General features: G+C 41.1%; 1 protein-coding gene across 1 annotated transcript in view; it reads right to left on the minus strand.

Annotated features, from left to right (window-relative positions):
* PPFIA1 (PTPRF interacting protein alpha 1) overlaps positions 1-13,275 on the minus strand; it is a 2,891,353-nt gene that overhangs the window by 492,713 nt on the left and 2,385,365 nt on the right. The gene's annotated exons all lie outside the window — the stretch shown is intronic.

A 13,275-nucleotide genomic window follows, 5' to 3' on the forward strand; every position in this document is an offset into this window, starting at 1 on the left:
GATATGATGCTGGATCCCATCAGAGATTCTAAAACTAACCATTACCCTATACAGAATAGGCCTTTTGTATGAATCACCCATGTTATACATGATGCTGGATCCCATCAGAGATTCCAAAACTAACCATTGCCCTATACAGAATAGGCCTTTTGTATTAATCAACCATGTTATACATGATGCTGGATCCCATCAGAGATTCTAGAACTAACCATTATGCTATACAGAATAGGCCTTTTGTATGAATCAACCATGTTATATATGATGCTGGATCCCATCAGAGATTTTAAAACTAACCATTACCCTATACAGAATAGGCCTTTTGTATGAATCAACCATGTTATACATGATGCTGGATCTCATCAGAGATTCTAAAACTAACCATTACCCTATACAGAATAGGCCTTTTGTATGAATCACCCATGTTAGATATGATGATGGATCCCATCAGAGATTCTAAAACTAACCATTACCCTATACAGAATAGGCCTTTTGTATGAATCAACCATGTTAGATATGATGCTGGATCCCATCAGAGATTCTAAAACTAACCATTACCCTATACAGAATAGGCCTTTTGTATGAATCAACCATGTTATACATTATGCTGGATCCCATCAGAGATTCTAAAACTAACCATTACCCTATACAGAATAGGCCTTTTGTATGAATCAACCATGTTAGATATGATGCTGGATCCCATCAGAGATTCTAAAACTAACCATTACCCTATACAGAATAGGCCTTTTGTATGAATCATCCATGTTATACATGATGCTGGATCCCATCAGAGATTCCAAAACTAACCATTACCCTATACAGAATAGGCCTTTTGTATGAATCAACCATGTTATACATGATGCTGGATCCCATCAGAGATTCGAAAACTAACCATTACCCTATACAGAATAGGCCTTTTGTATGAATCAACCATGTTATACATGATGCTGGAGCCCATCAGAGATTCTAAAGCTAACCATTACCCTATACAGAATAGGCCTTTTGTATGAATCAACCATGTTATACATGATGCTGGATCCCATCAGAGATTCTAAAACTAACCATTACCCTATACAGAATAGGCCTTTTGTATGAATCAACCATGTTATACATGATGCTGGATCCCATCAGAGATTCGAAAACTAACCATTACCCTATACAGAATAGGCCTTTTGTATGAATCAACCATGTTATACATGATGCTGGAGCCCATCAGAGATTCTAAAGCTAACCATTACCCTATACAGAATAGGCCTTTTGTATGAATCAACCATGTTATACATGATGCTGGATCCCATCAGAGATTCTAAAGCTAACCATTACCCTATACAGAATAGGCCTTTTGTATGAATCATCCATGTTAGATATGCTGCTGGATCCCATCAGAGATTCTAAAACTAACCATTACCCTATACAGAATAGGCCTTTTGTATGAATCAACCATGTTAGATATGATGCTGGATCCCATCAGAGATTCTAAAACTAACCATTACCCTCTACAGAATAGGCCTTTTGCATGAATCAGCCATGTTATACATGATGCTGGATCCCATCAGAGATTCTAAAACTAACCATTACCCTATACAGAATAGGCCTTTTGTATGAATCAACCATGTTAGATATGATGCTGGATCCCATCAGAGATTCTAAAACTAACCATTACCCTATACAGAATAGGCCTTTTGTATGAATCAACCATGTTAGATATGATGCTGGATCCCATCAGAGATTCTAAAACTAACCATTACCCTATACAGAATAGGCCTTTTGTATGAATCATCCATGTTATACATGATGCTGGATCCCATCAGAGATTCCAAAACTAACCATTACCCTATACAGAATAGGCCTTTTGTATGAATCAACCATGTTATACATGATGCTGGATCCCATCAGAGATTCTAAAACTAACCATTACCCTATACAGAATAGGCCTTTTGTATGAATCAACCATGTTAGATATGACGCTGGATCCCATCAGAGATTCTAAAGCTAACCATTACCCTATACAGAACAGGCCTTTTGTATGAATCATCCATATTAGATATGATGCTGGATCCCATCAGAGATTCTAAAGCTAACCATTACCCTATACAGAATAGGCCTTTTGTATGAATCAACCATGTTATACATGATGCTGGATCCCATCAGAGATTCTAAAACTAACCATTACCCTATACAGAACAGGCCTTTTGTATGAATCAACCATGTTATACATGATGCTGGATCTCATCAGAGATTCTAAAACTAACCATTACCCTATAAAGAATAGGCCTTTTGTATGAATCAACCATGTTATACATGATGCTGGATCCCATCAGAGATTCTAATTACCCTATACAATATAGGCCTTTTGTATGAATCAACCATGTTAGATATGATGCTGGATCCCATTAGAGATTCTAAAACTCACCATTACCCTATACAGAATAGGCCTTTTGTATGAATCATCCATGTTATACATGATGCTGGAATCCCATCAGAGATTCTAAAACTAACCATTACCCTATACAGAATAGGCCTTTTGTATGAATCAACCATGTTAGATATGATGCTGGATCTCATCAGATATTCTAAAACTAACCATTACCCTATACAGAATAGGCCTTTTGTATGAATCAACCATGTTATACATGATGCTGGATTCCATCAGAGATTCTAAAACTAACCATTACCCTATACAGAATAGGCCTTTTGTATGAATCAACCATGTTATATATGACGCTGGATCCCATCAGAGATTCTAAAGCTAACCATTACCCTATACAGAACAGGCCTTTTGTGTGAATCATCCATATTAGATATGATGCTGGATCCCATCAGAGATTCTAAAGCTAACCATTACCCTATACAGAATAGGCCTTTTGTATGAATCAACCATGTTATACATGATGCTGGATTCCATCAGAGATTCTAAAACTAACCATTACCCTATACAGAATAGGCCTTTTGTATGAATCAACCATGTTAGATATGACGCTGGATCCCATCAGAGATTCTAAAGCTAACCATTACCCTATACAGAACAGGCCTTTTGTATGAATCATCCATATTAGATATGATGCTGGATCCCATCAGAGATTCTAAAGCTAACCATTACCCTATACAGAATAGGCCTTTTGTATGAATCAACCATGTTATACATGATGCTGGATCCCATCAGAGATTCTAAAACTAACCATTACCCTATACAGAATAGGCCTTTTGTATGAATCAACGATGTTATACATGATGCTGGATCTCATCAGAGATTCTAAAACTAACCATTACCCTATAAAGAATAGGCCTTTTGTATGAATCAACCATGTTATACATGATGCTGGATCCCATCAGAGATTCTAATTACCCTATACAATATAGGCCTTTTGTATGAATCAACCATGTTAGATATGATGCTGGATCCCATTAGAGATTCTAAAACTCACCATTACCCTATACAGAATAGGCCTTTTGTATGAATCATCCATGTTATACATGATGCTGGAATCCCATCAGAGATTCTAAAACTAACCATTACCCTATACAGAATAGGCCTTTTGTATGAATCAACTATGCTAGATATGATGCTGGATCTCATCAGAGATTCTAAAACTAACCATTACCCTATACAGAATAGGCCTTTTGTATGAATCAACCATGTTATACATGATGCTGGATTCCATCAGAGATTCTAAAACTAACCATTACCCTATACAGAATAGGCCTTTTGTATGAATCAACCATGTTAGATATGACGCTGGATCCCATCAGAGATTCTAAAGCTAACCATTACCCTATACAGAACAGGCCTTTTGTATGAATCATCCATATTAGATATGATGCTGGATCCCATCAGAGATTCTAAAGCTAACCATTACCCTATACAGAATAGGCCTTTTGTATGAATCAACCATGTTATACATGATGCTGGATTCCATCAGAGATTCTAAAACTAACCATTACCCTATACAGAATAGGCCTTTTGTATGAATCAACCATGTTAGATATGACGCTAGATCCCATCAGAGATTCTAAAGCTAACCATTACCCTATACAGAATAGGCCTTTTGTATGAATCAACCATGTTAGATATGACGCTGGATCCCATCAGAGATTCTAAAGCTAACCATTACCCTATACAGAACAGGCCTTTTGTATGAATCATCCATATTAGATATGATGCTGGATCCCATCAGAGATTCTAAAGCTAACCATTACCCTCTACAGAATAGGCCTTTTGGTAGAATTAGGCCACAAGGCGACCATAACCGAAAATTAAAGAGCAGTAAGGACACTTGCAGTCTAACTCAAACCTGTCAGTTCACTACAATTAAATCCATTACTTAGGAGAACTGGGCCATCCTCACTGACAATCAGCAGCTTGGAAGGGTTTTAGGAGATAACCTTACTTTGTACATAAAAAGTGCAGAAGGAGACATAGCTATGTGGAAAAGGAAATTAAGGTATCCCAGGATGACACGAGCACTACAATCTGTGGGCCACAGAACTGCACTTTCTGTGAATACTCATCTGAGTGGCCCTATCTTAAAAAGATGGTGAAATCTAAAGAAGGTAGTAACTGTAACACTGAAAAAGTTGTACACAGGGTCATGTGTAACGACTGCCCTGCATTTTATGTGAGTAAGACTATGAATAAACTGAAAAGCTGGATTTTGGGTTATCTTTCTGACATCAGACATAAATGTCACTTATTAGAACACCTCAGACATTCCGGTTTTAAATTTATCATTCTGGACTATATAAAGATGGATTAGCTTAAAGGGGACGTCAATGGTGTTTTGGAGAAAAAAGAACTATGCTGGCAGTTGAAATTACATGTATTCAGAAAACCAGGACTTTACTATTGCTGTATTAAGAGTGTGTTTAATTTACATAAGCTGACACAATCTGTAAAGGTTTTTTTTTTTAGGGAATTTGTGAGGAAATATTTTAATATACTAGTATTTTTATAATCTTGACAACTTCAATTTTAAAATTTATTTTTAAAAAAATATATGTTATAAAACTTTTACAATTGAATATGTATTTGTAAGACATGCAGTTTTTTATGTGGAATTTCAAGCTTTTAAGGTTGAAAACACACTGTCACTTTAATTTTGAATTTTTTTTTAATTGATGGTATTAGGTACATATAACAATGATGATAGTATCCATTATTAACTGTTCTGATGAAGTCTATCGACGAAAGCGCTTGACCTGTTTTGTGGATTAACTTTTGTACAGTGGAATATTTCATGTGGATCGAATAAAGGTGTTTTTCAACTGGTGGTTATAGGTTATTGGCTCAAGGAGTCGATTGTATGCTATGCTTTTCTTAATACCTGATTTTGGGAGTGTGGGTTACAAATAGATAGGTAATGTTTTCCTTAACTAGGATTTAGCTTGACCTAATCAGTAGTAGTGTGTGGGGGGTGGGTACTTGCTGTTCTTAATGCACTTTTACGACCCTGTTTATATTGTTCGCCTGGAATAGGATGGTTTAACATTAAACGATGCATAAATTTTCCACACCTACTTCGAAGTGTATAAAAGCTGACAAGTTTAACATTGTACAGTATTTCTGATTTTTTTTGTTACTGAGGATCACTTGTCTTGTTGCTATGAAATGCTACAGTACAGTTGTATACACTTACCATAAATATAGAAGTTCGAGTGTATTCACTGTTGTAGTCCTAACATATGGGTTGTCCGCCTCCCGGTAGCCCTAAGTCGACCTGAATACCCGAGTCCTTGGTATATGACTTTGGCTGCAGTTGGTTGTAAAACTGACGTCAGAACGTCAGGTATAAAAGGGAGGCAGTTGACACGATTTCCTCAGTTTTTCTTGCCTTAACTGTCAGGAGCCCCCAAAAGAAGGCTAATCCAGGAAGGAAACACCCTGGACACATGTCCTACAAAAAATAAAAATGTGTAGTTTGTGCCTTAGGAAAAGAGGGGGAATGGAGGGTGGGCAACCAGGACTGTAACACTGAATACACTTGAACATCTACATTTATGGTAAGTGTACATAACTGTACTATGTTCTTCGTGTTTCACTGCTGCAGTCCTCACATTTGGGTACATTTATGGTAAGTGTACACAACTGTACTATGTTTTTCATGTTTCAGTGTTGCAGTCCTCACAGATGGGTACATTTATGGTAAGTGTACACAACTGTACTATGTTCTTGGTGTTTCACTGTTGCAGTCCTCACATTTGGGTTGATTCCCAAAGCCCAGGAAAAAGACAAAGGGGGCAGGAAGGATCACAGATTAAGGGTTGGTAAGAAGGCCCTGCAAAATTGCAGAGGCAAAACCAGCCCTAGATTTAGAAAACAAAGGTAGATTGTAATGCTTTGTGAAAGTATGGACAGAAGACCAAGTAGCTGCATCTAGAATGTCCTTAGTAGGCACACCTCTCAGAAAGGCTGCAGAGGTAGAGGCTGCTCTAGTAGAATGGGTCCTAATTCCCTGAGGGGGAACCTTCCCATGCTGCAGGTAACAAAAGTGAATACAATGAGCAATCCATTTGGAGATGGTTTGTTTTGAAATAGCCTTACCCTGAGCCCCAGGAGCAAAACTAACCAACAACTGTTCAGATTTTCGAAAGTATTTAGTCCTGTCTAGGTAAACTCTCAGCTGTCTGTGCACATCAAGAGAGTGCAGAATCCTTTCCCCTTTATTTTGGGGATTATTGAAAAATGTAGGCAGGTGACTAGACTGGTTAAGTGTCAGACTGGAAACCACCTTGGGCATAAAGGAGGGGATAGTTCTCAGAGAAACCCGATCGGAATGAAAAATAATGAAATGTTCTACTGCCATTAAGGCTTGCAGCACCAAAACCCTTCTGGCTGAAGTAATAGCCAAAAGAAAAGCAGTCTTTCAGGAGAGAAACTTCAAATCTGCAGAGGCAGCTGGTTCAAAGGGAGGTAGAGTAAGCTTCTCCAGGACAAAATTTAGATACCAAGCAAGAGTAGGAGCTCTTCTGGGAGGTCTAAGATTGCTAGCTCCCCTCAGGAACTGCTTCATTCAATGAGCCAAAATTGCTGAAGCATGAATTTTGATTGAAGAAAAGGAAAGCCCACCATTAAGCAATCCTGCTAGATAGTCAAGAATGAGTAAAAGAGAAGGATGAGAAGAGTCTTCTCCTTTAGCCTGCATCCAAGAGCAAAATCGCTTCCCTTTATCTGCAAAGGATTTCCTGGTGCTAGGCCTCCTGGCCTCATGAAGAACTTCAACCACCTGTTGGGAAAGATTTAAAGTATTAGCCAGGCAGTTAAATGCAGAGATTGAAGATGAGGATGAAGGAACTTCCCCCTCCCTGGTACCAGGTGAAGATGCTGAGGCTGGGAAAGGCTGCAAAGGAGGGGATACCAATGCTGCCTGGGCCAATCTGGTGCTATCAGACTCGCCTTTGGTTTTTCATCCCTTATCTTTATCAGCACTCTGGGAAGAAGAGGCAGAAGAGGGAATGCATAAATTGAGAGTTGTGTCCATGGGAAGGACAGCGCGTCTACTCTCTAAGCTTTGTTGTGAAACTCCCTGGTGCAGAAAGTTAGGAGGAGATGATTGGTGAGAGGAGAAAAGATCCACTTGTGGAGTGCCCCAATGCTGAGTGATGCGATGGAAAATGACTTTGTTCAGTTGCCACTCGTGAGGATCCAGAACATGTCTGCTCAAATGACACGTCAAGGAATTTAACCTCCCTGGAAGATACTGGGTTATTAAATGTAAGCCCACTGAAGCTGCTAATGACCACAGTCTCATGCTTTGTCTGCACAAGGGGTAAGAGCGAGTCCCCCCCTGCTTGTTGATGTACCACATGACTGTGGTATTGTCTGTCCTGATCAGCCGAGTCCCAGGGTAGAGTAGGTCCTTGAAAGCCAGCAAGGCCTGCTGCACTGCCATCAATTCTTTTAAGTTTATGTGCAGATGAATCTGCTGGTTGCTCCAAGTCCCCTGTATGCCCCTGCCTTCCAGATGAGCCTCCCCATGCAACATCTGATGCATCCATGGTGAGAGTCTGGTTGGTAGGCGATGGGCGGAAAGGCAGACCCTTGTTCTGAGAACAGGCTATCGCACCCAGAGGAACTCCTTTTGTAGACAGGGTATCAGGGGAAGAATCAAGTCCAAGTCCTGTGTGTGTTGACACCAAAGATTCTTGTGGTACCATTGAAGTTTTCTCATATGCAGCCTTGCATATGGGATCATCAAAATACATGAAGCCATGAACCCCAGTGCTTGCAGAGAGCTGGGTCATGCTTGCCAAGTTCATGAAGTAAGCTGAAAGATCTTGATTCTCTTGAGGGAGGAATACCATCTGGGTGGCTGTATTCAGACTCGCTCCCAGGAAAACAATCTCCCTTGTAGGAACCAACTTTGACTTCTTTTTGTTGAGAGTGTAACCCAAAGAAGTGAGAATGATCTTCACGAAGTCCAAATCCTTTTCTAGTTGTTCTGGGGAGTTTGCTTGAATGAGACAGTCGTCCAGATAAGGATAAATCTGGATGTTTCTCTGCCTGCAATAAACAATGGCTGGAGCCAGGCACTTTGTAAAAACTCTGGGAGTAGTATATAAGCCAAAGGGCAGTGTACAAAATTGAAATTGTTGCTCCCCAGCCCTGAAGCGAAGGAACTGCTTGCAACTTTCCCATATTGGGATGTGTGGATAAGCCTCCTTGAGATCCAAAGTTACCAGCCATGAATCCTTGCCCAGTATGTGTAGTAACTGTTGAAGAGTGAGCATCTTGAACTTGGGAATCACCAGAAAAGTGTTTAGAATAGACAGATCCAGAACAGGGCACCAGGTGCCCCCTTTTTTGGGTACCAGAAAAAGTCTTGAATAAAAACCTAGGCCTGTCTGATTTGCAGGAACTGGCTCTATAGCCCCCATGGTCAGTAGACAAGAACTTTTCTACCTCTGCCCTGAGAGTTCTAGGTATGTCTGGGTATCCTTTCAGAACAGGGAAGGTGTGAAAATAAAACCTGTAACCTTGGTTTACAATACTGAGCACCCATTTGTCATCTGTAATGGTAGACCATACCTCTGCGAACCTGGCTAACCTTCCCTCCAAAGGAAACCCAGGACCTGCAGAGGTAGGCACAAGAAGGCCAGAGTCATTGAGAATGCTTGCTTTGGGAAGCTGGCCTAGAACTCCCCGATTTAGCAGAAAAAGAATGCCATTGTTTAGCCCTTTGAGGTGTAGAAGCCTGTCCTCTGGAAGATCTGAAACCCCTAGGCCTAGAGCGACCCTGCTTGCCAGGATCAGGGAGAGAACAATTCTTGGAAGGCTAATGCCTACTGAAGCAATGAGGCTGAACCTGAAGGAAATCTTTTACAGCCTGCATAGATTTCGCCTTATCCTCCAACTTCTTCAGTACCTCCTCAGCCTTATTACCAAAAAGATTGTCCTTATGCAAAGGAACATCCAGCAATTTAGATTTAACAGGCTCAGAAAGAGGCTGCTCCCTGATCCAAGCATGCCTTCTAATTACGGAACCAGTGGCTACTGCTCTGCAGGAAGCCTCCAAAGTGTCAAAACCACAATGCAATGAATCCTTGCTAACTAGCGTGATAGAATTCAGTAAGTCTTGTAAATCTTTGTTCTCCGACATGGAATGAATATCCCCAAGTTTTGCTTTAATAGCCTCCAAAGTATGTTGCTGATACTTAAGCATGTGAAAAAGACAGTTCACAGATCTAATGGCAAGGGTTGCAGAGGTATAGACTTTTTTGCCCCACCTGTCCAAGGCCCTAGACTCCTTATCAGAAGGCACAGGGTTTCTAGCTATAGTAGTCTTAACACCCTTGGGGCCTTGAGAAATAGTCTTAGGATCAGCATTAGGGTTTTTAAAAAGGAACTGATGAGATTCAGGAACCCTATAATACCCATCAGGTTTTCTGGGGGCAGGAGGGACAGAATTAGGAGTTAAAGAATTTTCCATGAAGACATCATCCACAACTTCCAAAACGGGAGGTATAGCCAGAGGTTTATGCTGTGGCAAATCTAAAAATTCCCTGAGTCTCTTCTCAGACTGAGGAAAATCCTGACATTCCCATTTAAAGTGCTCCCTAAGAGTATGCAAAGTATCCCCAAAGGAAAAATCTTCTGGAGGGGAGGCAGAATGGAGAGAGCCCTCAGCTTCAGAATCCTTAAAGCCAGAAAAAAGTTGAGAATTTCCTTCTGTGGTGGTGGTGCTGCGGTAGTGTTGTCGCTTCACAGTCAGACGTTGTCCTGTTCGATTCTCAGCTAGAGCGTCTCTGTGTGGAGACATGTGTGAATGGGCGTACCTTCGTTGAAGTTTGTGCGTCAAGGTTGGCAACTCTGCACGTAAAAATCTACTGCCAATCATTAGCGGACCGGAGTTCTGCTGTGGCGACCCCTAACCGGGAAAAGCCGAAAGATACAACAACCAGCAGAAACACTAGAAGCCTCAGAATCTGAGACAGACAAAACATCAGGAGAAAATTCCCTAGCCCTCTTGGAAGGGGGTATGGAGAGCTCCTAATCAGGGAAAGAAGATTACCAGCCATCTTTACCAATTGGCACTGAGGCACAGGAGGGGAGGCTGATGCCTGCTTGTGAGAAGGTTTGCGGCTGGAAGGTTTGCTAGCAATCCGAAGGGATTCGGGAGGCCTAGCAACTGGGTTGCGGTAAACGGCCGTCCGGCACTAGTGCGAATTGCATCTGCTTCGGCTCCGCGGAAAGAAAGACTAGGGAAATGGCGTTGGCTGCCTCTCTTTATACCTGGAGTTTTGACATCAGTTTTACAACCGACAGCAGCCAAGGTCATATACCAAGGACTCTGGTATTCAGGCCGACTGAGGGCTACCAGGAGCCGGATAACCCATATGTTAGGACTGCAACAGTGAAACACGAAGAACATCTGGGAAATTATTGTGAGTGAGCTCTACTAGGTTTTTTTTTAACAGAATGTTTTTGTTTTTTAAACAATTACCTGAAAATATGAAATATGAGGCAGCACCAGATGAAGACAGTATTTGCTGTGTAAGTTATGAAAACTGCAAAAGGCAAAGCATAGAAGTGGCAATGCTGTACTTGAAATATTTGGAGAAAAAGATGTTTTTATAAGGAGACATGGGGCAGGGATAAAGCTACACAAAAACTGATACATTTTACATCAAATAGGTAGAAAAATATTACAAGAATATTTTTATATGAAAATATTATTCTGAACAGAAAACAAATTGGCAAAACTAATAAATCAAAATCATTGCACACAACACAACTTATCAAGAAGGAGAATCTCATTCAAAAGCCAACAGTTTGTAAATGATTTTCATTCACTCACTTTCAGAACAACTTGCACTGGTGAAGGTAACAGTGGTAACACGCTCGGTAGATAGAATAAACTTGTCTACTACTAGCAAAATCCTGCAACTTATCCTATGAGATCCACAGGCTTTTCCAGATAAATGTGTAAATACAATGTCTACAACAAATTCCTGGGACTGATCCAGGGCCACCTACCAGCTGGCTCTGCCTAGTAAACCCGCTGTGGCTGATGTCCATGGGGCATCTTCAACAACATGCCCAAGTCATATCAAATGACTATTACCAACACACAATGGTGGCTACTCCCTGAAGCAATCCAGTATTTCCAAGTTGGTCACATCATCACAGACAATAAAGCTCAACTACTACACAATGAAATGTCATTACTGAGACCTTACTGTGCTGAGAGAGTCTCTGTGCCCTTATGATCCATATAGCTAGGTTGTCTGAAACAGTATGCATTTGGCAGGGGAAATGCTTGCAAAGCTCGTCTAAAAGGAGGGAACACACAAATGTCTTCCATGCTAGTCCACTTAATGGAACAGAGAACCTCACCTTGGACAGACACTGGACCTCCCCCTCAAGCAATTCCTATGGATGCCATTTGCCAGCAGGTGATAGGTAAGTGGGTGACCCAAGAAGACCTGCTGAATTCAGTCAGAAAAAAAAAAAACACTAAGTGGAAATTACACAATGGGGTACCACCCATAATGCGAAGTTTTGAGGTTAACATGTGATGCTAATCAACTGGCAGGAAGAAGCAGCAATGCATTACGAGGGACTAAGACCTAGCTATGGAAACTTGCACTTGGGACAGGAAATTTTACCTCAGTTCTGGGGAAGTAGTCCAAGCTGTTGTGTGTGGCACAAAAAGTAGAGTTGTGTACACTTACCATAAATGTAGATGTTCGAATGTATTCACTGTTGCAGTCATCACACTTGGGTTATCTGCCTGCAGGTAGCCCTCAGTCAGCCCTAATACCAGAGACTTAGTATTTCTGTGTCGGTTGCTGTCGTTCCAAGACTGACGTCAGGTCGTCAGGGGTATAAAAACAAGCAGCTGATGTCATTATATCAGTTTTTCTTGCCCCAAATGTCAGAAGACCCCAAACAGGGAGCTAAGTTATAGTGGGGAAAAGAAACCACCAGTAAAAAGTAAATACCAATAAATAAGTACATAAATACATAAGTACATACCCCTCAAAGGGGCGAGTAATAAATATAGAGAGGTGAGAGAGAGAGAAGGGGGCTGGAGGGAGGGAAACCAGGACTGCAACAGTGAATACACTCAAACATCTACATTTATGGTAAGTGCACACAATTATAGTATGTTCTTCATGTTTCACTGTTGTAGTCATCACACTTGGGTTGATTCCCAAAGCTGAAGAAGGGTGGGGGCAGTCAAGAAGAGTTGGGGCTGGCTAGTATGCCCTGCAGGACTGCTGTTGCAAAACCCACACTGGATTTGGAAAAGATACGTAGGTGGTACTGTTTGGTGAAGGTGGCAGCTTCCAGGATGTCCCTGGTAGGGACTCCCCTGAGGAATGCTGTATAGGTAGAAGTTGCCCTAGTGGAATGTGTTCTGACCCCCTGAGGGGTTGGTTTCCCACGGTGCTTGTAGCAGAAATGGATGCAGTGTGTTATCCATTTGGAAACTATTTGTTTTGAAATGGCCTTGCCCTCTGCCTGGTGCAAAGCTGACAATAACTGGTCAGATTTCCTGAAGGGCTTAGTCCTATCAAGGTAGAATCTGAGCTGTCTGTGCATGTCCAAGGAGTGCAGGATCATTTCCCCTTTATTTTGAGGATTAGGGAAGAAAGTTGGTAAATGGATAGATTGGTTGAGAGCCACACTGGGCATCACTTTAGGCATAAAGAAAGGGTTAGTCCTAAGGGAAACCCTGTCAGCATGGAAAATAATGAAGGGTTCCACAGTCATAAGTGCTTGTAGCTGAGACACTCTTCTAGCTGAAGTGATGGCTCAAAGGGAAGTAGCGTGAGCTT

The sequence above is a fragment of the Protopterus annectens genome, chromosome 9.part0 (genome assembly GCF_019279795.1).
Source record: "Protopterus annectens isolate FY-2018-M chromosome 9.part0, PAN1.0, whole genome shotgun sequence".
In the NCBI taxonomy this organism is placed as follows: domain Eukaryota; kingdom Metazoa; phylum Chordata; order Ceratodontiformes; family Protopteridae; genus Protopterus; species Protopterus annectens.